Below are 27458 nucleotides of genomic sequence, written 5' to 3' on the forward strand. Positions count from 1 at the left end.
ATTACTTTCATAATTTGTTAAGAGTATACATTTTACCCTCCTTCCCATCAGAATTACTAGATTCTAATTACTTTAGAATCTCTGAGAGAAAGATCTAGAAACCTGTTTTTTAATAAGAATCTCTGATGAAGTTTTTTTTCTTTTTTTTTTACAGTAAAGTTTAAGAATCATGATAATAGACTAATCAATGTAAGACAGGAAATTGATGGGCAAGGGTAAGATAAGCAAAACACACACAAAAGAAAAATCCTGAAAGGCCAACTAAGCATATTCAATTAGGATATTATAAAATCATTTAAGAGGGAATTCAAAGCCCATAGGAATAAAAATAAGCAAATAGACCAATGGAGATGATGAGGTAAATGAAAAGTTAAATAGGTGGTGAGTAGAGGATAGAGTAAATGAAGAACCATGAATGAAGGGGGATTGAAATGTTTGGGATGTTACTGTAAGACACTATATAGTGCCTTGGCAATCAAAATATTTCTGAGATGACAACATCATTGTTTAAAAACCTGACTTTGTCCCCTAACCACTGAAAACCAGCACTACTCAAAGAAGTGACATGAACAAGTAAAACTATCCTTCTTCTCATCTTCATTATGTGGCCTTGGCTTTTTTGGCTTGCTAGATATCAAGATATTAAGGCAAGCATTCTATTGCTCACCCACCCGCTTTGTTATTTTCTGCTGATTCTAGTTATCACCTTTATTTTCCTATGAATGCAAAACTTAAATTATTCAGGGGAATAAGTAGCTCATAGTCAAATTAATATAACAACTCAAAAGAACAAAAGAAGAAGACCAAGAAAAGGCTGTGACAAATAGATATTTTATAAGTCTTTCTACCTTAAAGTTCTACTGAACAATAAAAAGGAAAAAAAAATGATTTTAAAGCTATATAATGCTGGGAAATGGTGTTCCAAAATTTCAAGCAGGAAAGTAAACAAACTTGAGCACTGAAAAATTCCAGGAGTGTAGGTGAAATCTCTAAGCATTTAAGATTTATCAAAATACACTGTTATTCCTGATTAGTTTATAAACAATGACCCAAGTGTGCCTTCAATAATGAAATGTAACCCTCATGGCAGACATTACTAATTGATCATAACTTCACACTGAGTCCAGTGGTGCCTCCCAAACCTCAAAAAGATCTTTCAGAAGCTTCAATTCAAACAGATGTATAAAAATAACATCTTTTGCAAATCTGTCTAGAACCTTTCCACTTGTCCAGGTTTTCCTTCAAGGCAACCCATATTTCTATATAAACTGGATAGTACCTTTGAAATGAGCTCTAGGTCCCATGAATCAGACTCCAATTTTTCCTTCACCACCTGTCAGAATACCACAATTCTACTCCCTTCACAGGTGCTGCTGACTTTACTATATGTATCAATTGCAAAGCTGACTCCTCTCCCTATCCACAGTGATGCTTCTTCCTGCAGAGCATCTGTGAAATTTAGCAAACGTATCAGACCTGCTTCATTGGTTTAGCCTCTAATATTTTACCTTAGGTCTGCAGATAATGCAACTCAGTCTTTGGGATTTTATAGTAAAATTATTTTATGGAAAGGGACTTCTTAATTTTTCCTTTGAAAGTGCTTAAATTAAGTTTATTTGTAAAATTCCATGAGTTTGACTTGAGTATCTAGAAATTATTATGCCATGTGAGTATGTATATTCCAATAGTCTTTTTCCAAAAGCACACAGAAGTAAAATAATTTGTTTGTACTTTCAATACCACTACAGAAAGGCTCTACATGACTGTTGCAAATTCAGCTTTCATCTGAGTTCCAAACAAAATGAGACTCCATCTCCAGGAGAAGCTATGTGCATCAACCAATCACCTGTGGATATCAGACTCTCACTCCTTCACTCTTACAAAGTGGACTCTATCAGTAATTCTCCAGGGAGTTTTCAGAAGCCTTTGTTCTCTGACAGGAGTAGGTAGCATCATTGTTCCCTCTTCTTCTGAAGCTTGAGCATCTTGGACTGTACAGCTACGGTTCCTCCAACTCTCCAGCTTATAGACTGCCACTGTGGACTATCCAACTTCTGCTTGTGTAAGCCAATCTAATAAATCCCTTTTTATAATCATACCTCCTGTTGGTTCTGTTCCCTTAGGGAACCCTAACTAATATATTATCCATGTATGCTTTGGAAAGATATATATCTTTGAAAATAAGCATATATGCACTTATTTTCAGATTGGTAGAAACAATCCATACTCCAGAAAATCACTAGGGCAAAAAAAGAAGTTCCAAATCTTTATTCCAACCTACCTTACCCTTCATTTTTAAATTTGGGATAAGTGTTATCTATAAGTATTAACAAAACTGCTTAAAGTTACATAGTAAATGAAGCTTTGGTTCCTCATTCTTAGGCTAATTCTTTATCTACTAGCCAAAAATCCACCTGTTCTTAGCTAAGAATGATTCATATTTGTTTAGCATTCCAGAAGTATTTTTTTCATTTTTTAATTTAATTCAGAATGAAACTTCCTTTCCTCTTTGTAGTACCTCCATGTCCTGGGTTTTCTAGTCATTTGTATTATATTTAATTATGGTAATACTTGGTTAAAGAGCCCATGTTTTATTTTGAAAGCAAATTAATTATTTAATGAACAAAAATAAGTAGCACTTATTGTTTAGAAATTATTGATAATTTATAGATCATAAGGCAAAAAACTTGGAGTCCTAAATAATATTACTTTATTTTTTTCTGGCATCAGCCTACATGATAGCAAAATACTAATACCAAGAAGTTTTACAAATAGCTGTCAAAGTAAGGATTGATGTTGCATATAGTTTTCTTTGGTACTTCAATACACACAAGCCAACCTCTGTAGCCCTATGTAAATATCACTGTATTTTCCATACTTCTTTTCTCATTCTCTCCTTTAGCTCCTACTGGCAGTGGAAAGTTAGCTTTGGAAAATGCAGAGTTTTTCTTATTTTGTTTATTTTTGAAAATATACAACCACTATTATAATTTTTAAAGCAACTGTTTTAATTTTTAAATCAATCTGAGCTCAGATATATGGAAATCTAGAAAGATCATCATTCCCAACATTTCAATTACAAGAGAGACAGAAGAAAAAAAAAAACAGCAAATTTGTGTCTTTTCTTGAACCCATTAGAATGCTTTACATCATAGGGCAACTAACTGGTCCAGTATTGGAGAAAAAGAAGCATAAACAGAAAGAGACAAGGTATGAAACAATAACTTATCTCTGTAAAACATAGTCAAACAACACCAAGAGTAGGAAGCTAGGCAAAGTTTGGGAGGCTGATAAGATACTTTTGAGAGGCTGAAACCTTATATAGAGAAATTTCTTTTGTCCACAAATCCAACTTACCATTCATAGAAATGACTAGAAGAGTTCTGAAAATTCTTCTCTATGGTGCTGAAATGAGCAAGGTCACTGGAGGAGGGGCAAGAAATTTTCCTAGACCTTTCCCTTCTTACCTATGGGGATAGGGTGGAAAAAGTTTTCATCTGTGGGGAAAGGAGTGGAAACACCATCACACTTAAGACAAAAGTAAAATTCCCATTGCAACTCGGGGAGAGAATATGAGAGCAAGAAATAAACCAGACCCCTGAGGGAGGAGTAGAAATATAGGCAGAATTCAGAAAATCACTAGGGAGGGGCAGAATTACTGGCCACATACCCAAGATACAGGGACACAGTGGCTATCTAAGACTGAGTTATGATAAAAATAGAGAGTTCCTGACCCCTTAGTCCCCACAGCCATACCAACAAGCATTGGATAACAAATAATAGATAAGAGACTCTGTCTCAGAGTCAAGGCACAAAGGGACAACATAAGGCTAATGATAGAGCAATTGCTAAAAAAATTAACAAACCAAATCAACTCCTACAATAAACACAAGGTATCTCTAAATGAATTTAAAGCCGAGGTACAATAACAAACCGCAAACCCAGCCCAATTCCCAATTATATTAACTCAGATCCTGGCACTAAAGTCCTGACTAAAGGAAATCCAATGCTCATTTCCAAACATAAAAATTATGTACTTGCATGAAGATATAAATGGTGTGAATATACTTTGTATACAACCAGAGATATGAAAAATGTGCTCTATATGTGTAATATGAATTGTAATGCATGCTGCTGTCATATATAAAAGATTAGAATAAAAAAAATAAAATTACAAAAAAATTACTTCATCTCTAAAAATTACTTCCTCCTAGCCCAGTTATCAACTGTCAACAGAAAGTACAAAACAAGGCAAGAAAAATCACACTGCCATAAAATCACACTTAACCAGAGTCAGATGTAACATAATATTAAATGTCTGACATGAAATTTAAAGTGACTGTGATTAATATTTTAAAGGCTAATGGGATAGATGGGTAACACATAACATCAGATGGATAATTCTAGCACTTTGATGGAAACTATAAGGAAAAATGATGTTTAAATGCTACAAATCAAAGGTACAATAACAAAAAAGAATGCCTTCTAAAAGTTCATAAGCAGAGTGAATACAGGCAAGAAGAAAATCTGTGAACTAAAAAACTGAAACAGAAAGAGAGAAAAAAAGAATGAAATATTCAAGAGTTGTGAGAAAACATCACACAACTGAAATCTTACAAAGAGAAGAGAAGGAATAGAGCAATGAAAATATTTGAAAAAAAAATGACCAAGAATTTTTTTAAGATTAATGATAGATGAAAAACCACAAATATAAAAAAATGCAAGAAAGAAAAAAAAGGCACATAGGCAAATCATATTCAAATTGCAAAAAGAAAAACACAAAGAAAATACTTTAGACAGTGAGAGAAAAGACATTACATTATAAGGAAAAACAGTAAGAAAAACAATAGATTTCTCTTCAAAAACCATGCAAACTAAAGATAATGGAGTTGCATCTTTAAAATACTCACGATAAAGTTTTTAAACCAAGATTTTTAAAAAATTGTCAAACCAAAATAATACTCCACAAAATTGACTTTTGAAAATGAAGAAGAAATAAAAATTTTCACAGGCACACAGAAACTACAGGAGTTTATTATAGGAATTTACTTCTAGCCCACCTACCCCCAAAAAACATGTGAAATAAAAAATTATATAAGACAAAAAATTATACATGCACAAAGATATGGAGCACTTGAAATGCAAGTATATTAAATCTCTTGTCTTAATTTTTCTAAAAGATAAATTTCAAGTCTGCAAAAAAAAAAAAAAAAATGTAGCACAATAGTACCACAATGGATGGACTGCAGAAATCAAGAATATACTGTGTAAGATACTTACACTATGCATAAAATTGCACAAAATACTTAAAGATACATGTTAATTACAGATATATATATATATTTAAACTGTTGAGTAACTGCTAAAAACTTTTAATCATATAAATAATAATTAAATAGAGGAGACAAAATTCAATCATAAAAAAATGCTTAGTTAACCTATGAGAATAAGGAAAAGTGTGGTGAGCCGCTTCTGCCGTTTCTGCAGACTATGGTCGCCATTACGAGATGGCGCTGGCTCCGCTGTGGTATGTGACAAACAACTCCTTATCTGAGAGAGTTGGCACATGATTTTTCATCACCCTGTGAGAGAGTTCCACGCGGCAGCTTTGCATTGGGGCTTGGGATGCTTTATTAAGGCTGGGAGGGCATCCGGGAAAAGAAGAAGAAGAAAGAATAATAAATATCAAGGGCCCGAATAAAACTACTGAGAGAAGATTTCGGAGTTGCGTCTTCCTTGCGGGCAAGGGGTCGCGACAAGTGGTGCCGAGACCCGGGAAAATCAGAACTCTCAGTAGTCAGGGGTGGTGCACCGGTTAGTCCCAGGTAAGTGGGATCCGCGTTCAAAGCGGGGTCAGTCCCCAGGTAAGGGGATCCGCGATTAAAGCGGGGTTAGTCCCAGGTAAGTGGGATACGCGAAGAAAGTGGGGCAACTCCTCTGTCTGTAATGAAAGAGGAAGCCTTGCATTTTATTGCAGTCGCGCCGTGTACTTTTGCGTCTACTTTCGCTTTTGCTTTCTGTGTCTCTTTCGCTGTGTCAGTGTGTTTCTGCTGTCTGTATTTTTTTTGTCGTTGTGTCATGGGTGCCGCATCTTCAAGTCCGCTTCTTCTGGCCCTAGATGGCCTGTTACGTTCCAAGGGACTGGAGGTGAAGCATAGTACACTACAGAGATTTTTACAAAAGGTAGATATCGCTGCACCGTGGTTTGCATTTTCGGGCAGCCTTACTGTGCCTAGTTGGGATAAATTAGGCAAAGATCTTGATTTTGCATCTGAGCACGGCATGTTAGAGGGTGGGGTGATACCCCTTTGGAAAATGGTCCGTGGTTGCCTTACGGATGGCAGATGCCAGGAAGCACTTGCTAAAGGACAGGAGGTTTTAGAGCGATTACATGAGGAAAAGTCGGAGACGACAGAAAGCGAAGTGACTCGAGAAGAGGGGAGTGTGCGGAGCATGACACGGGGGAGGAGACGGTTGTATCCAGATCTCAGTACGCTGCGTACACCCCCATGCGAAAGTGGGTCAGAGGAGGAGGAGGATGAGGAGAAAGAGCTCGGGAGGCTGTCTTGTCAGCTAGGGAGTTTAGCTACAGAAGAAGGGAACAAAAAGAAACAGGAGCTCAGGAAAAACGATCCCCCGGATCCACCGCCGTATGGTGGGGGCACTTCGGGGAGAGCTTTCCATGCCCAAACATGGAGGGCTGTTCACGCTGAGATGGGTCTTGCTTATCCAGTTTTTCAGGATGACAACAGGGGAAGAGTCCATGAACCCTTAGATTTTAAAATTGTAAAGACCCTGGCGGAGTCTGTGCGCACTTATGGGGTGGATGCCGCTTTCACACTGACTCAGGTGGAGAATCTATCTAGATACTGTATGACTCCCTCTGATTGGGCTAGCCTTGTTCGGGCTTGCGTTTCCCCGGGTAAATATCTGGACTGGAGAGCATTCGTGCTAGAGGGCGCAATAGAGCAGGCCGCCCAAAACCATGCGGCGGGACATCCCCATTGGGACAAGGATATGCTCTTGGGGCAGGGTAGATTTGCAAATCAACAGACAGGATTTCCTCTTGAGGCATATGATCAAATTAACAACATTTGCATTCGGGCATGGAAGTCGCTTCCAAATAGAGGAGAGGTGTCTGGTAATTTGACCAAGATTCTACAAGGCCCTACAGAACCCTTTTCAGATTTTGTAGCAAGGATGGTGGATGCCGCTGGAAAGATTTTTGGGGATCCTGATAGAGCCATGCCCCTTATCAAGCAATTGGTCTTTGAACAGTGCACTAAGGAATGTAAAGCAGCAATCACTCCTTATAAAAATAAGGGCATAGAAGCATGGATGAAAGTGTGTAGAGAGATTGGAGGACCTTTAACTAATGCAGGTCTTGCAGCTGCTGTCCTTCGGATGGCAAAAGGGGGCAGTCCTGGTGCCGGAACATGCTTCCATTGTGGTCAACCTGGTCATTTCAGACGTGAATGTCCTAAAAAAGATAATTTTACTGGACCCCCTCGCGGTGGCCCTTCCAATGGCCTTCGTCAACCGGGGCTGTGTCCAAAATGTAAAAAGGGAAAGCATTGGGCAAAAGAGTGTAGATCAGTGTGGGACATCTATGGACAGCCTGTTTCAGCTGGGCCAAAAAACGACAAAAGGGGCCCCCGACCTCAGGGCCCACAAATATATGGGGCAATGGAGAATGTCACACCCAAACCCGAGACATGGCCATCTCTACGCCATCCCATGAGACGCGGAGAGCCACTACAGGTGCCGCGGGATTGGACCTCTGTTCCACCTCTAGACTCGTACTAACACCTAAGATGGGAGTCCAATTGGTGGAAACTAAATTCAAAGGACCTTTACCACCTGGCACTGTAGGCTTGCTAATTGGACGTGCATCCTCTATATTACAAGGTCTTCATGTCTTTCCTGGAGTCATTAGTCCTGATACTGTAGGATCAGTAAAGGTTATGGTGGAAGCTCCAAGGGGTATTGTGTCCATTTCCCCAGGAGACCGGATTGCTCAATTGCTAATTCTACCCAGCCTGCATACCCGCTTTCCTGCTGATTCTTTTTCAAGGACAAGTGATGAGATTGGAGTCACTGGAGGGAATTCTGTTTATTTGTCCTTAGATATGAATGACCGTCCTACTTTAACCTTAACCATAGAAGGCAAATCAATTTTGGGATTGCTAGATACTGGAGCAGATCGTAGTATAATAGCACAAAAGGACTGGTCAAAGGGGTGGCCGGTGCAGCTCTCAGATCAATCACTAAGAGGTTTGGGATATGCCCAGGCCCCTCAAATCAGCTGTAGACATCTATCTTGGAAGGACCCAGAAGGACACAATGGCACCTTTCAGCCTTATGTACTTGATTTACCTATCTCTTTATGGGGTCGTGATCTGATGAAAGACATGGGGTTTACTCTTAGTAATGACTATTCTCCGGTGTCTCAACAGATTATGCAAAATATGGGGTATAGGCCAGGTCTAGGACTAGAAAAACACCTACAGGGGTGTAGGCATCCTGTGCAAGGTCATCAAAAGCTTAACAGATTTGGTCTGGGTTTTTCCTAGGGGCCACTGGGGCTCAAATACCCATAACATGGCTCACCGAGGAGCCTGTTTGGGTGCCTCAGTGGCCTCTTCCCTCGGTTAAATTGGCAGCGGCCCATAATTTAATTAAAGAACAACTAAACTTGGGTCACATCCAACCTTCTACTTCTCCATGGAATACTCCCATATTTGTTATTAGGAAAAAATCAGGAAAGTGACGCCTACTACATGATTTACGAGCAGTTAATGCTCAAATACAACTTATGGGGCCCATTCAAAGAGGGCTACCTCTGCTCTCCTCTATTCCTCAGGGCTGGCATATTATTGCTATTGACATTAAAGACTGTTTCTTTTCTATTCCTTTGCATCCTAAAGACTCACAACGTTTTGCTTTCACCCTTCCCTCGTGTAACCACGAGGAGCCAGATCTTAGGTTTGAGTGGGTAGTGTTGCCACAGGGAATGGCTAATAGTCCCACGATGTGCCAGATGTATGTGGGGAAGGCACTTGCACCTCTCAGACATAAGTATCCCTTCATCAAGATTATTCACTATATGGATGATGTGTTATTGGCCGCTAAATTAGAACAGATAGTTAATGAGGCCTATAAAGACTTAGTAAAGCTGTTAGCTCAATATGGGCTACATATTGCACCTGAAAAGGTTCAAACGGGGAATTCTATTGAGTATTTGGGAACAATAATTGGGTATGATAAACTAAAACCACAAAAAATCACCATAAGAACTCAAGATCTCCAAACTCTGAATGATTTTCAAAAACTGTTGGGAGATATTAATTGGATAAGGGGATATTTACATATTCCTAATGGTGTGCTCCAGCCTTTGTATGCTACCCTTAAGGGTGATCCAGATCTTGCTTCTCCTCGTAGCCTCACCAAAGAGGCTAGAGCGGCCCTTATAACAGTAGAAGAAGCTATACAACATGCTACTCTATACAGGCTCCAAAGTGATAAATCTTTCCAGTTATGTGTGCTTGCCACTATGCGGCAGCCTACTGGAGTACTGTGGCAAGATGGGCCTTTACTATGGATCCATCCACATATATCCCCAGAAAAATCTTTAGAATACTATCCTGACGCTGTTGCAGCGTTAGCACTTAAAGGGATTCACCAAAGCATTCAATTTTTTGGACAATCACCTTCTTCTCTTATTATACCCTATACTAAGGCTCAACTTAATGTTTTGTGTGCTACTCTAGACAACTGGGCTATTCTATGTTGCTCGTTTCAAGGGGCTATTGATAATCATTACCCTTCCCATCCATTACTCCATTTTGTTAAAGAACATCCCATCATTTTCCCTAAGGTAACTTCACCCAATCCAATTCCGGGGGCTGTTAATATTTTCACTGATGGTTCCAAGTCTGGAATGGGAGCTTATGTAATTAATGATTCTCCCCCTGTTCAGCATCAATTTGCTCCTGGTAATCCACAATGGGTTGAACTGCAAATTGTTATTGAGGTTTTTAAACAGTGTTCTTTTCCTTTTAATCTTATCTCGGACTCCATTTATGTGGTACAAGCACTCAAAGTCCTGGAGGCCGTGGGAGCTATTAGTAATGCCCATAATGTATCTGCTTACTTTAATCAGCTTCAACAACTTATCTGTAGCCGCACTGCTCCCTTTTATCCAATGCACATACGGGCTCATACTTCTCTTCCTGGTCCGTTATCACAGGGTAATGCCTGTGCGGACTCAGCCACTAGAGGCCAGTTGATATGCTTGGCTTCCTCCTTAGAGGGGGCTAAATTATTTCACCAAAATTTCCATGTTAATGCTTTAACGCTGCGCAGACGTTTTTCCATTTCAAGAGCGGATGCTCGTCAGATAGTATTACAATGTCCTCATTGTGTCACATTTCTTCATCCCCCTACTTATGGAGTGAACCCACGGGGATTAAAACCATTGGTTGTCTGGCAAATGGATGTGACGCACATACCTGACTTTGGTAACCTTAAGTATGTACATGTTTCTGTTGATACGTGCTCTGGAGTTATTCATGCCTCTGCTTTGTCGGGAGAGAAGGCACGTAATGTTATCACTCATTGCCTAGAAGCATGGGCAGCATGGGGTGCTCCTGCATCCCTTAAGACTGATAATGGACCTGCTTATACTGGCAGACAATTTACATCCTTTTGTTCTACCATGGGAGTACAACTTACTCATGGTCTGCCTTACAATCCTCAAGGACAAGGCATTGTTGAGCGTGCTCATCGCACCTTAAAGGAAACTTTACAAAAACAAAAAGGGGGAATAGGAGCTGAACACACTCCTAAAGAACGCCTGTCCTTAGCTCTCTTTACCATTAATTTTTTAAATTTGGATATTCATGGTCGCTCTGTGGCTGATAGACATGTGTCCCCTCAGCCCTCTGTGATTGGTTATGTTAAGTGGAAGGATGTTCTTACAGGCCAATGGAACGGCCCCGACCCCGTGCTGACATGGGCACGAGGATCTGTATGTGTTTTTCCCCAGGATCGCACGGAGCCGTTGTGGGTCCCTGAACGCCTGACAAGAAGAGTCTTGACATCAACCGACCAGCAACAAGAGATACCACAGCAACCCTGTGATGAGGATCTTCACTCTGCTACGTGCTCTGGTTCTGGTGCTGGTGCCGATGGCACAGACGACACCAATGCAGTGGTGGGCAGTGGCACGGGCTTGGCCAATGCCGATGCCGGTTCATGGTAGTTCTAGTGTCCTCCCCACTCTTTTCTCTACCTCATGTGAGATGTCTGCTCCCTGTGCCTCTCCTAGAGGGGACGTGGAAAGCCTTTTTAATCGATCTCAGGTTAATCTCACAGGAGTTTTTTGTTTCAGCCTTGGAAACGCTAATTGCATTAGCCTTAAGACCAAAAATCTGACTAACTGGGAGGACCCATTGCGGTCCAAGCAGGTCTCAGGGAGTATTATTAATGCTGTACTGAGCCAAGTAGTTTCGGGGAAGCAATCAGGTTCAGGGACCCCTGTAAATAGCTCTGCTTTAAACATAACTACCTTGGCTATGATCTCCAAGGTACTAATCCCAGTGCCTCCTTCTTCTAATAGTACTTACAATGCCACTCATTTCAAGGCCTCTCCTTACTGTACCCCTAACCTTGGTTTCCCCCCAACATTTACGCCTTGTCAGGATCATTCTTGGGAGAAACTTCAAGTTACTAAGGGTTTCTCCTTTTCCCCCTCTCTTAAGAGGTATGTTTATAATTTTAACCATAGTGCCAACTCCTCTACAGGAGTAGGTTGGTCCTGGTTTCAATGGCTGATTTCCAATGAGAAGGGGGCTTCAGCTGATATTTCTGCATTGGCTCAATTGCTAGGAGCCAAAACCTGGCTGGCTAATGTTTCTGGCACTGTTAGGAAAAGTGAACGAGGTAATAGGCTCACATCTGTTTCGCTCAACTCTTTGCTACATAATGCTACATTGCCTCCTGCAATGGTCTGTGTCCAATCCCCGTTCTTGCTCCTTTTGGCTAACAATACCTCGTCGGGGATGCTGGATTGTTCTAGTGTTACCTGTCTCTTATCTGAGTGTTGGAATGGTTCTTGGACTGTAGCAGTGGTTATGAAAATTCCAACCTTTGTCCCAATCCCAGTCACTGCGGACCCAGATAAATTCCCCATTGTTGAACTACTCAGAGTCCGCAGAGATTTTGGAATTACGGCAGCTATAGTGACAGCTGTGGCAGTGTCTGCTGCTGCAGCAGTTACAGCTGGAGTGGCCATGGCCAGTCAAGTACAAACTGCTGCCACTATTAATCAAGTTGTTCAACAAACTTCCACCATACTTGAATCCCAAAATTCAATTAATCAACATATTTTGTCAGGGATTTTAGCTGCCAACCAAAGGATAGATTTACTCCAAGCTCAGGTAAAAGAATTGGCTGACTTAGTGCTTTTGGGTTGTGTTGACCAACGTGCACATTTATGTATAACCTCTGTCAGATTTAATGATTCCAAAAATGCCTCCCGCATCATCGGAGAGTATCTATCCGGAACCTGGTCCATGGAAGCAGAAAACTTGATCCAGTCTCAACTAACTCAGATTGCTGTTTTAAATAGTACCCGTGTTGAACCAGTGACTTTGGGTCAATTCACCGATTGGATATCTTCTGCTTTTTCCTTCTTCAAAGAGTGGGTGGGAGTAGGCATTTTTGGTGCAATGTGTTGCTTCAGTGTTATACTTTGTTTGTGGTTTCTCTGTCGCCTTAAAACTCGCCATGCACAAGAAAAGGCTATGATCATACAAGCTCTTGCAGCTTTAGAAAATGGCAACTCACCTCAAGTCTGGCTTGCGCATCTTAAACAGTAAACCTTTGTCATGGCCGTTGCACCCCAAGTTATTATAACATTGCACTGGGATCGACATGACTTTCCTTGTTATTCTCTTAGTGTTGGAAAGCCCTTGCACTCTGCCGGTCTTGCTGCCATTGCACGCAGATGGGTTTCCACACTAGTGCTTTACTATCGCTTTAAAGTCCGTGCCTTTCTTTCAGGGTGCTGTCAACTTGTTTGTCATTAATAACAGCCACAGTTCAGCCTCAGCTATCCCCCTTCGTCCACCATCGTCACGATACAGGATGCGAGGCAAGGCACTGCACTTGAGTGATCCTTGACGTGGACCTCAAGGAGAGCATGTCCTATTGCATGCGGGTTAGACGCGTCCACGCCCCGCCCCACGAAAAAAGGCGTCGGCTGATATGGCCTCGGATCTGGGGAAGGGCCCTCCTTAGGACTGAGCCATACTATGCAGCCACTTCTGCACAGTGGGATAGGACCTCTACTCTCGCCTATATTGTTTTAATAAAACAGAAAGGGGGAACTGTGGTGAGCCGCTTCTGCCGTTTCTGCAGACTATGGTCGCCATTACGAGATGGCGCTGGCTCCGCTGTGGTATGTGACAAACAACTCCTTATCTGAGAGAGTTGGCACATGATTTTTCATCACCCTGTGAGAGAGTTCCACGCGGCAGCTTTGCATTGGGGCTTGGGATGCTTTATTAAGGCTGGGAGGGCATCCGGGAAAAGAAGAAGAAGAAAGAATAATAAATATCAAGGGCCCGAATAAAACTACTGAGAGAAGATTTCGGAGTTGCGTCTTCCTTGCGGGCAAGGGGTCGCGACAGAAAAGAAGAAAAAAGAAACAAAGAACAGATAGAACAAATAAAAACAGCCTTCAAAGTGGTAGATTTTAGTCCCATCACATTGATAATCACATGAAATGTGAATAGACTAAACAAACCAATTATAATACATTGTCAGATTATATTTTTAGAAATTAATATTCATCTGTATGCTGTGTAATAACCCCTAATTTAAACATTTATGTAAACTAAAAGGATTTTTAAGAGATACATGATACAAGCACTAACCAAAAGAACACTGAAATAGCTATAATAATATTAGACAAAGTAGAATTCAGAGCAGGAATATAATCTAGAATAAAGAGAGACATTACATAATAATACAGGGGACAATTCTTCAATACATAACATTTCTAAATTATACACATAACAACAGGCCTTCAAAATAAATGAAGCAAAATACAGCAAAACCAAATGATGAAATGAATAAACCCACAACCATAATTGGAGTTTTAACATGCCTTTCATCAATTAATATAAAAAGAAGACAGAAAATTACTAAGGATCTAGATAACCTGAGCAATATTATCAACCAACTTAATCTTATTGATATTTATATAACATGCCACCAAGCAACAATACAACACAAATTACTCTCAATTATATCTGGAACACTGACAAAAATGTACCATAATCTGAAACATAAAATGAACCTTACCAAATTGAAAACAAATATAAATCATACAAAGTATGTTCTTATACCATAATTGAATTAAACTAGAAATAAATAAGAAAGACATCCCCAAATGTTTGGAAATTAAATGACACACATATAAGTAACCACAGAATAAAAGAGAAACTATCAAAGCAACTTTTAAAAATATTTTAATTGAATAAAAATGATTATCATTTTGTATTTGTATCGGTTGTACTATTGACATATTGCATTATACAATATCTCATAAAATTTGTGAGATGTAGTTAAAACAGTACTTAAAGGAAATATCACTATATCAAATTCTTATAATAAAAAATAAAAAAGATCTCAAATTAGAAATCCAAAATTTCACTTTAATGATGAAATAAAGAGTAGAGTGAATGCAAACAATGAAGAAAAAAGGAACTACAGTAAGAGTGGAAATAAATGACATTAAAAAAATAAATCAAATAAAAAAAATTACTCAAGCTCATGTAGATAACTGAATAGTTTTCTATATATCTTAAATAAATTATATTCATAGTCAAAAAGTATGTTCAGCCCCAGATTTAAGATAGTAGATTCCAGGAAAGCTTCATTCCTAGTTGCTCCATTGCTTGGGATTCAAGCATTGGGGATACTGCTTCTCAGGAAGGTAGATGAAAGATGGACTTCACTGAAATCAATACTAGACAGAGTGTCTTAGAGATTCTGGAATATGGGTACATTGAACAAAGAAAGAGTACATTGGAGCCAAGCCAGTTGGGGCAGCAGCAGTGTTAGCAGTGCTGTTTCACCCCAGAGGACAGATACACACTAGATACATTTGGTAAGGAAAACCTGAGATTAGAAAAAGAGCCTGAGCACTGGTAGCTACTGTGATAACTGGTGTTTGAAAAGTGGGCTATGTTTCTCAACTTTCCACAGAGAGCTGAGGCAGGCATGATAGCTGTCTAGCTACAGCTGCTCATGCAGAAGTCAGGAGGTCACAGTGAACAATGCCATACTGTCCTAGCAAGCACCTACCAAGAATCCTCGGGCATACCTTGCAGAAAGTGAGTGAAACAGGCACAAAGAAGATTTTACCTAGGGGGTTCAAGTCAGAAAAGTGAAGGGGAGGCTAACTCACTTTTCTCTTGAGTCTGACAGTTTACATAATCAATTGAAGTGGGTGGGAATCTGAATAGGCGGGCATGAATACACTCAGGGACTGGGCCTGGCTCAAGGGCATCAGAGTGTGTGGAGGATTGGCTTCTCAATGAGAATTGTTGGGAAGCTCATCCATATGTAAACTCAATAAAGACTCTTCAGAACTGAAAAATATTATAAATCAAATAGACTTAACAGAAATCTATAGAATATTTCATCCAACAACAGCTAAATACACTCTCTTGTCAGTGGTTCATGGAAACTTCTCCGAAATAGACTATATTTTAGGCTACAAAGCAACTCTTGGTGAATACAAAGAAAAGAAATGATTTAAGTCCTTTCATCTTATGAGATCATAATGGGATGAAGTTAGAAATCAACACCAAAAAGCCTTCCAGAAACTGTATAAACACATAGATATCTACTAAAACACCTTTGAATAATGAACGGAAAATAGAAGAATTCAGCAGAGAAATTTAAAATTATTAATAGTGATACAACATACCAGTACTTGTGGAATGCTATGGAGGCAGTTCTAAGAGGAACATATATAGGTTCGAGTGCCTAAATAAGAAAATTAGAAAGATCTCAAATAAACAACCTAATGATGCATCTCAGGATCCTTGAAAAAGATGAACAAACCAATTCCAAAATCAGTAAAAGGAAGTGAATAATTAAGATCAGGGCCAAAATCAATGAAATTGAGAATAATAATAAAGGATCAGTGAAATGAAGAGTTTGTTCTTTGAAAAAGTTAACATTAAACAAAGACGAGTGGGGGGAGAGAAAGAGGGAGAGAAGGGAAAGCATATGGAAATGGTAGGAGACCCTCAATGTTACACAAAATTACATATAAGAGGTTGTGAGGGGAAACGGCGGGGGGGGGGGGGGGGGGGGACAAGGGAGAGAATTGAACAACAGCAGATGAGGTAGAGAGCGAAGATGGGAGGGGAGGGGAGGGTGGATAGTAGGGGATAGGAAAAGTAGCAGAATACAATAGTCACTAATATGCCATTATGTAAAAATGTGAGTGTGTAACCGATGTGATTCTGCAATTTGTATTTGGGGTAAAAATGGGAGTTCATAACCCAATTGAGTCAAATGTATGAAAGATGATATATCATGAGCTTTGTAATGTTTTGAACAACCAATAAAAAAAAATAAAAAAAAGAAAAAGTAAACAATATTAATAAGCCCTTAACCAAACTGGGAGAAAGAAAGAGAGACAGATAGAAAACCCAAATTAATAAAATAAGCAATGAAAAAGGAGAAATCACCACAGACACCACAGAAATCCAGAGGAACATTAGGGACTATTTTGAAAACTTATATTCAAATAAATTGGAAAACCTAGAAAAATGTACACATATGGCCTGACAAAATTGAATCAAGATGACATAGAAAAATTACACCAATCAACAACAAGTAACAAGAGAGAAGCAGTAATAAAAAGCCATCCAACAAATAAAAGCCCAAGGCCATATAAATTCTCTACTGAATTCTATCAAACTCTTGAAGAAGAATTAATACCAATGCTCCTCAAAGTATTCCATGAAATAGAAAAAGATGGAACACTTCCAAGTTCATTCTATGAAGCAGTGTCAAAGTCATACCAAAACCAGAGAAAAACACATGAATAGAAAAAAATCTATAGACAAATATCCCTGATAAACTTAGATGCAAAAAATCCTTAACAAAACATTAGCAAATCATATTCAACAATGGATTAAGAAGATTGTTCACCATGATCAAATTGGTTTTATCCCAAGAATGCAAGGGTGTTTAACATATGCAAATCAAAAAATGTAATTAATCACATACATAGAATTAAGGACAAAAATCACATAGTATCAATAGATGCAAAAAAGCCTTTGACAAAATTCAGCACACATTCATGATAAAACACTAAAGAAACTAGGGATAGAAAGAACTTACCTCATAGCTTAAAGGCTATGTGGCAAACCCAAAGCCAACATCACAGTGAATGGGGGAAAACTGAAAGCATTTCCTTTACAATATGGAACAAGAGACCACTTTCCACCACTCCTGTTCAATATAGTACTAGAAATTATAGCCAGAGCAATTATCCAAACAAAGGAAATAAAAGGGTTAAAAATAGAAAAAAATTAACTCAAATTATCACTGTTTAAAGACAATATGATCCTATATACTTAGAAGATCCAAAAAAGACTTTTAGAGTTAATAAACAGTACCAGGTTGCAAGAGCAACATACAAAAATCAATAGCTTTCCTATATGCCAACAGTGAATCTGCTAAAAAAGAAATCATGAAAACAATTCCATTTACAGTAGCCTCAACAAAAATAAAACACCTGAGAATAAATTTAACAAAGAAGGTGAAAAAACTCTACAATTAAAACTATAAAACATTGAAGAAAAAAACTGAAGAAGATACAAGAAGATGGAAAGATCTCTTATGTTCATTAATAGGCTGAATTATTTTTAAATAATGCCCGTAAAAACTAAATGTTAAAATGCCCATACTACTTAAAGCAATGTACAGATTCAATGCAATTCCCATCAGAATATCAATGACATTCTTCTCAGAACTAAAAAAACTGTCCTAAAATACATTTTGAGGAATAAAAGACCCCAAAATAGTTAAAGCAATTCTAAGCCTAAAAAGCAATGCTGGAGCCATCACAATAGCTTGACTTCAAATTATATTAGAGAACAATAGTGCAAAAATAAAATCCTCCATGATACTTGCACAAAAACATACACACAGACCAATGGGACAGAATAGAAGACACAGAGACAAACCCACACATCTACATTCATCTGATCCTTTGACAAGGGTGCCAAAGCCATACACTCAAGAAAAGATAAGCTTTTTAACAAATGGTGCTCAGCAAACTGGTTCCATATATAGAATAAAACTATGCCCTTATCTCTCACCCATCACAAAAATATACTCAAAATGAATCAAAGACCTAGGAATTAAACCAGAATGATGCAACTCCTGGAAGAAAACCATAAGATCAGTAACCAGTATATAGACACAGGCAACAACTGTGTCATAAGACCCCAAAAGTCAGGAAATAATGCAAAAAAATTAATAAATTAGATGGCCTCAAATTAAAAGATTCTTTATAGCAAATGAAATAATTAGGAATGTGAAGAGAAAACCCACAGAATGGGGGAAAATCTTTGCTAGTTACCCTTCTATCATAGGTTAATATCTAGACAATAAAAGAATTTTTAAAACTTAACACCATAAAACCAAATAACCCAATTAATAAATTGGTGATGAATTAAATGGATACTTCTCAAAAGAAGAAATACAAATGGCCAACAAATATATAAAAAAGTTCAACATCATTAACAATTAGGGAAATGCAAAAAATACTACACTGAGATTTCATCTTGCACCAGTCAGAATGGCAGTCATCAAAAATACAAACAATAATAAATGCTGGAAAGATAAATAATATGTGAGGTGAATAAGGAGACTACATCCTGGGAACAAATTTTTACCCCTAACACATCATATAGAGCTCTAATCTCTAGGGTATACAAAGAACTCAAAAAGCTAAACACCAAAAAACCAAATAACCCAATCAACAAATGGGCCAAGGACCTGAACAGACACTTCTCAGAAGATGATATACAATCAATCAACAAATACACGAAAAATGCTCATCATCTCTAGCAATCAGAGAAATGCAAATTAAAACTACTCTAAGGTACCACCTCACTCCAGTAAGAATGGCAGCCATTATGAAGTCAAACAACAAGTGCTGGTGAGGATGCGGGGAAAAAAGGTATACTCATACATTGCTGGTGGGACTGCAAATTGGTACAGCCAATTTGGAAAGCAGTATGGAGATTCCTTGGAAAGCTGGGAATGGGACCACCATTTGACCCAGCTGTTCCTCTTCTCCGTCTATACCCAAAGGACCTAAAAACAGCATACTACAGGGACACAGCCACATCAATGTTTATAGCAGCACAATTCACAATAGCATGACTGTGGAGTCAACCTAGATGCCCTTCAATGGATGAATGGATTAAAAAAATGTGGCATGTACACACATGGAATATTACTCAGCACTAAAAAATGACAAGATCATGGCATTTGCAGGGAAATGGATGGCATTAGAGCAGAGTATGCTAAGTGAAGTTAGCCAATCCCAGAAAACAGAAGCCAAATGTCTTCTCTGATGACTCTAAATGGGGTAGAGAGGAAGAGCATAGGAAGAAGATTACCTCTAGATAAGGAAAAGAAGTGGGAGGGAAAGGGAGGGAGAAGGGGAACTGCTTGGGAGGTCGAAGGAGACCCTTATCATTACACAAAATACATATACGAAGATGTGAGAAAAAATAGTGTCACCTTAGATTGGGTAGAGAGAAGTGATGGGAGGGGAGGAGAGGGGAGGGGAAGGGGGAATAGGAAGGGCAGCAGAATAAAATAGACATTATTGTTGTTGTATGTATATACGTGATTGCATGACCAATGTGATTCTGCAACCTGTACACTCAGAAAAATGAGAAATTATATCCCATCTGATTCAAATGTATGATATGTCAAAGTCATTGTACTGTCATGTGTAACTAATTAAATAAAAAATTTTAAGAAAATAATAATAAATGCTGGAGAAGGTGTAGAGAAAAATGAACACTTTTACACTGTTGATGGGATTATGAATTAGTACAGTCTCTATGGAAATTAGTATGGAGATTCTTCAAAAGACAAGACATGGAACCAACCACCAAATGACCCAGCTATACCACTCCTTGGTATTTATCCTAAAGAATTAAAATCATCATACTATAGTACTACATGTATACCCATGTTTATAGAAGCCCAATTAATAGTAGTCAATCAGTGGGTGAATGGATAAATAAAACGTAGTATACATACACAATGGAGTTTTATTCAGCTGTAAAGAATATAGGACATACCTGTAATCCTAGTAGCTCCAGAGGCTAAGGCAGGATGATCGCAAGTTCAAAACCAGCGTTAGCAAAGGCGAGGCACTAAGCAACTCAGTAAGATCCTGTCTCTAAATAAAATACAAAATAGAGACACTAAGCAACTCAGTCAGACCCTGTCTCTAAATAAAATACTAAATAGGGCTGGGGATGTGGCTCAGTGGTTGAGTGCCCCTGAATTCAATCCCCTGTACCAAAAGAAAAAAAATGAATAATGAAATTATGTCATTTGCAGGAAAACAGATGGAACTAGAGACCATTATGTTAAACTAAATAAGCTATACTCAGAAAGTCAAAAGTCATATGATTTTTCTCATATGTAAAAGCTAGAGAGAAAAAAAGGAAAAGAACAGTATAAGATGGGACTCTTATGAAAATCAAAGGGAGATCAGTAGAGAAAAGGGATCAGGGAGTAGGAGGTGGGGAAGGAGGGGGCAAGTGCTGGGGAGTGATATTGGCCAAATTATATTGTTATATTGTGTGCATGTTCAAATATGTAACAAGAACTTCCATCATAATGTACAAGAATATAACAATAAAAGTATGAAAAGAGGAAAAGTAACTATGTTCTAAATATAGTTCAAAAAAACCTATAAGATCAAGTAGTTTCACTAATAAATTTTCTAATTATTTAAGGAAGAAATAATGTTAATTCCACACAACTTATTCCAGAAAACAGAAAACAAAGGAACATATTTGAACTCATTTATGAGGTAAATATTACCCTAATAACAAAGCAAAACCATAAGTGAAAAGAAAGGTACCTATATCTTTCATAAACATACATATAAACATCTTCAAAAACTATTACCAAATGCAATAGATAAATAGGATAATGTCTAGGGAATAAAAAGAGAAGCCATAGATTAGGGAAAAATTATTTGAAAAAGACACAACTGTTAACCAAAAAAGATATATAGATGGCAGATACACATAAACTCTGTGTGTGAATATATATATATATATATATATATATATATATATATATATATATATATTCACCTTCTGTAACTGGAGAATGCAAACTAAAATAACAAGATACCACTACTCATTTGTTAGAACGATAAGAATCCAAAACACTAACACCAAATGCTGGTGAGAATGTAGAATACCAAAAACTTTGTTCAGTACTGGTGAGAAAGTGACATGGTCCAGATACATTAGAAGACAGTTTGGCAGTTTCTCACAAAGAAAAACTTTTTTTTTTCATATAATCCAATAATTTCATTCCTTGGCATTTAATCAAATAAGCTGCACACAATAACATGCACATAGACAATTATAGCATCTTTATTCATGAGTGCCAAAACTGGAAATCAACCTAGATATCCTTCAATGAGTGAATGGATAAACTGTGGTACATCCAACAATGAAATATTATTCACTTCTAAAAAGAAATGATATAAAATCCATGAAAAGACATGGAGAAACATTAAATGCATATTTCCAAGAGAAAGAAGCTAATCTGAAAAGGCTAGACTATGTAGTTGTAACTGGAAAAGGCAAAACTATTAACATAAGAATGAGTAATTGCCAGAGATTATAGGGGTAAAAGAGATGAACAGGAGAGCACAGAATATTTAGGGCAGTGAAACCATTCTGTTATGATACTTTAGTAGTAGACACATGTCATTGTACATTTGTCAGAGTATACAGAATACACAAAACAGTGGACACTAAAGTAAGTTATGAATTTTAAATGATAATGATGTATTAATATAAGTTCATTGGTAGTCTGCTGCTGAATTTTGAAGATGGAACAGGCGGAGTACTGGAGGGAAACTACGTGGGGACTCTGTCATTCTGCCCAATTTTGCTTTGGATCTAACACTGCTCTATAAAATAAAATATATATTTTTTAAAAAGGATAACATATCTCACCATAAGGTGGAATTCACTGCAGGAATGCAAGACATGCCTATGGAAATGAGCTCACCTATTTCTCAAATTTGGTGTCTAATATCATCCCTCATCAAAAACAACCAGAACTCTTAAGGAAGTGGCTGATTCTAGGACTTGAGTAAATACAAGATAATCCCAGAACATCTTGTTGTATCAGAAAATAAGAAAATGCTCAAAAGCAAAATAAAACAATGATTTAGACATGGTAAAAGGACAGAGGAATTAGTTGAAAGAGCACTCAGTGTCCAGTTCTGGGAAAATTGGAGGCCCAAACAAAATACAATTATGAATTGTAACCCATTAGAGAAAAAATGGTATCTATGAACATTGCTTAATTAAGGGAGATGGGAGGGATTTTAATTACAATGGGATGTCAAGTGTAACAGTCAAACACGTCAAGTGCAGATGTTGAGTGAGTGATGGAGATGGAAGATCATCCTCTGGTAACTGTCGAACTAAACGTTTCGGCAAGAAATTCTAAAGAAACATCAGAGAAATTCATAAAAAGGAATTTTCTACTTGTAAGTGTAGAAGGGGAGCAAAAAAAAAGGAGGAGGCAATGTTCCAGGTTAAAGGAAACTAAAAAGACAGGACAACTAAATGTAACACCTAACCCTGTATTTGATCTCATACTGCAGGATAAATATTGCTAGAAAAGATGACATTATTGGGTTAATTAAAAACTAGAATATAGGTAGTAGATTAAAGTATTGTATCAATGCTCAATTAACTAAAGTTGATAATACAGTGCTTATGTAAGTGAATATCTCTATTCCTGAAGGATAATACAGTGAAACATTTAAGGATAAAGGGTCAAAATGAAGGCAATTTGTTCTCAAATGGTTCACAAAAAATATACACATTCATATATAGGAATACACACACATGGAGAGAAAGACAACAACTGAAAGAAGATAGAGCTTACAGAAAGCTCAAAGCATAAATTAATTAGGGTGAAATGCTATCAATAAGAGAATCTAGGCATAGTATATAATATACTATTATTACTACATCTTTTTATAAGTGAAATTATTTGCAAGTCAAATTAAAGTTGTTAAAAGCCTGGGATTAAAAAAAAACAGATTCCTTCTATCTATTTGCTTGTAGAGGAAAAACTTGAAGTTAGGAATACTTATCTGGTTAGAGTGTTTGAATGTTCAAATTCAAAACTGAAGATCAAAGTTGCGATGTAACTGAGACAAGAATATTCCCAGCTTACTTCCTTTCTTACTAGACTCAGCTTCAGACCTTCATAGAGTAATGAAAAAAGAGGCTCTTCCTGTCTGTATTTAATACATGATACCCATCCTATACTATAGTTAGAAACATGGTTTTTATTCACCCAAATCTGATACTAATTCATCTGTTCTGTTTTGATGTTCCAGGGTTACATCTTAACAAAGAAAAATTTCCTTCTCTTGGGTATTTTTTAAAAGATTTGTTCAGCTAGTTAAGGCCTCTAAAGGCAAAGCCCCAAAGCTTTCTAAAGCAGTGCCTCTCAATGTCCTGGGCTCTGGTTAAAATGCAGATTCTGTTTCATAAATTTGGGAAGGGGCCCAAGCATCGGTCTGCTTTTCTAACAAATTCCCTAGTGGTTTCAATAATGTGGTTTATGATTAGGTTGAGCAGTGAAGTTCTAAAGGATTGATCACAGTCAGAGATGCATAGGCCAGAGTTTTCCCTGCTTAGTTTTTTATTTTTAATCTACTTACAGTATCCTTGCTTTTATCAACCTGGAAGTCCTGAGGGTTCCTTGAGGGAAGACACTGTATCCCTTTCAACTGTTCTAGTCTGGACTGAGACTCCTATCTCAAAATTTTAGTCACACTGAATCTTTAAAAAGATACATGATAAAATATAGCCATTTGATATTTTTAAAGCTAATGGTTATGTTATAGGAAAAAAGTGAACAACTAACTAGTTGTTTGGTGGAAGAAACAATTTATAATCATGCCAAGAGTATCTTATTCTGCTGAAGAAACATGCTGTGGACCTGATTTATGTGGAAGTCCCAACCTCAAGTCAAATCTCAATCTGTTTCAAGAAGGGTGCCTTAGGAGATATTTCTCTGTAATAAGTACATATCTGTCATGTTAAGTCCACAGTAGCCTCTGCATCAAGCAACAATCATGTCTATTACTTCTAACAGTAACTATTGTCTTCTGTGTCTCTTACAATTCTATAAGAAAGACAGCAGCAATTTCTGCCTCAGGACCTACTTCTACATCCATTACACCTGTAGGAGACCAATGTTTTAAGACTTTCAGTTAATTGTCCCTTGAAAAGAGGAAAAGCATAAGTAAGTATAGGAAAACCCATGGAATCCCTGGAATATCAATCATAATGTAAAAGTAATTAATCCCTCAAGATAAGTGACTTAGCAGGAAACAGCCCGGATTTTATTAAAGATTAAAGACCCCCATTGCATTCCCCAGACGTTTTAAAAAGAAAAATCTGTTGACATCAAACATGTAGCCCACATGGACTAAATTAGGTCACTCTTCGTGTTACAGTTTAAGATTTCATAAAGTACAGCTAGCAGTTAAATCATGTGTTTCAGTTCTGAAGGGTGGTTGATGACTTCCCAATCTTTTCAATATTGTACACTAGTGATATTTACCCAAGCACCACCACAGCACTCCTTCAATCTGGTCTTAATAATCCAACCCCTCATTTTGTAGCTCATTCCACATTTTGCTTCCCAATAAACAAATATTTGTGGTGTGTTTGTGGGCTGTTTAACTGCTGGCATCTTTGGCTCAGACAGCATTCCATGAAGAAAGGGGACACATCTGTGGCCCCTGGGTTAAATGTTGCTGGATGGGGGGTTTCATGGAAAGCACCAGGATTTTTGTCTTTTGTGAAAGTTTCAGTGACAGCTGATGAAGATTAAACTGAAACAGCTGTTGAAGGGGACAATTCTTCAAAAGAATCCGAGAGCAAGAATTTTTTTTCTCCACCCACTCCCTTACTTTACTTGAGGGTCCCAAACGCTAAAGCATTAGTGGATTTTCAGATAAGCAGGAAATAGAGAAGACAATGGAAGGGAGAAATTTCCTTTACAAATACGCAAGGTCTCCAGATGCCTCAATCTCTGAACTTCTTAACACTACTTCAAGCATAGACTTAACCACTTTGGGAGCTCACATATATAAGGAATGTTTATTCATCTCAATATCTTCCTGTTTCCAGGATTAGAGGCTGTCAAAAACAAAGACATCAGCAAGTCCATGCTGTCTGTCTTGTTTCACTTAATTCACTTTGTTTGCAGTCATAACAAGCATGTTATTTATTTAGTTGTAAGTACATACCAAAGCAAGGATGCATTCACTTTAATCCTTTAATTTAACAAGATCACATACTTTAGGAAGCCAAAGTCTTTACAGCAAGATTAGAATAAAGAGTTCTGTTTCCTCTTAGATTAAAATAGATATCCTGAATATTTGATTTGTGGTATATCATTATGTTTGATATTTAGGTGCTCTCTTGCTGAGGTCTAAATTAGTATGTTTATTAAATTCCCTCTAAGTGGCATTTTACCCACTGTGTTTACATTTAGAATCATCTTTCATGATAAAGTCTGTCATAAAATGGGAAAACTGATTTACTGCCTACATTTCTTCCAAGTTTGATAGCTAAGACCCATCTGTCAACAGAAATAAAGTGAGTACACACACACACACACACACACACACACACACACACATATATACACAACTTTGTTTCCTTAAAAGAGCTGTGGCCCTTTTGCCCACTCATTTTCTTAGTTCATTTTTAGCAATGGAGATAATACTAAATTGGTTTGTTTCTTCCAGATTCCTGCTAAAATTTTTCTTTTTAGTGTGTTCTCTGCACTGCAAGGAGGTCAGGTGGGTTTTGTATTCAAGCCCTCTCTAGCCTGATAAGCTTTAGGTAGGAAAAAAAATCTTTTGAACAAGGAATTTTTTGGTTTACTTAGCAAACCAAAAATGTAGCATCTAGATTTAAAGAATGGGTTGAGATAAATTTTAAAATAAATTTAAAATAAATAATAAATTTGGCTTGAGAAAGCCCCTCATGAGATATATTAATCTATGAATGAAAATCATGAATGATTATAACAAAAGGCTACTAAACCAATAAATTTGTTTCTACAGTTTTTATTCCTACTACCTGCCACCTGCCAGTTTGGCGGAGCTACAAGCAAATACAGAAGACCCCTAATAAAAGGTGTGACATATGAGAGGTAAGGAAAGGCCCAAAGGCACAAAAATATCTGCCTTCCAGGGTCTGCTGCAAGCGTTGTCCTTCCTGTTTAGGGCTTTCCTGTACAGAGAAAAGGAGAGCTAACTGGTCCCCAGTTTACGTATGCTCTATCTAGTCTCTCTAACAGTGACTGTCCAACCTCTACTTTATAACACCACCCACTCCAGGTCTGCACAATTCAAACAGTCAACTCATAAAAAATATGCAGCCAAGAGTCAGGCACCTACATTGAGTTACGCATTAACTAATCCAAACACCTGGTAGTTCCTCAAGAATCTCATTCAGAGGATGTAAGTTGTGGTGGGACAAAGAGGAGAAAAATGTGTGAAGAATGGCCAAGTATCATTAACAAGGTTGGGTTTCTGAGAAAAATTGCTTGTACATAGCAGAAAGAGCATAGAATGCCTGGAGTCAAACAGGCATGGGGTTCTTCTCCTACCTCCTCCTTTGTCATGGAATGTCTCAAAAAGTATACATAGTAATTCATTAAATTCTTCCATCAACTCCAAGACATAGGAACTACTAATATCATTATCTCCATTTTACAGATGGGAAAACTGAGGTGCAGAAAATTTAAATAAGTAAGTATTTAAATTTTAAATTCCCAGTAAGTAGGGAAGCTAGAATTCAGACCCATACTGGTTAAAAAGTACATATCCTCACTAAAATTTATGCTAATGTAACCATGTCTCATAAATTGGTCCTCTGAGTCCCAAGGGTCAATCAGCCAACTGGGGATAAAAATATTTACTTCCAACTTGGGTTATGAGAATTCAATATGAATATGAATGACAAGTATTGAAAGTATATTTCTTTCTTTAAGGGATGAATTACTTGCAGAAAAGGAAAGAGGACGTA

This window comes from Marmota flaviventris, chromosome 13, assembly GCF_047511675.1.
Source record: "Marmota flaviventris isolate mMarFla1 chromosome 13, mMarFla1.hap1, whole genome shotgun sequence".
NCBI classification, from domain to species: Eukaryota; Metazoa; Chordata; class Mammalia; order Rodentia; family Sciuridae; genus Marmota; species Marmota flaviventris.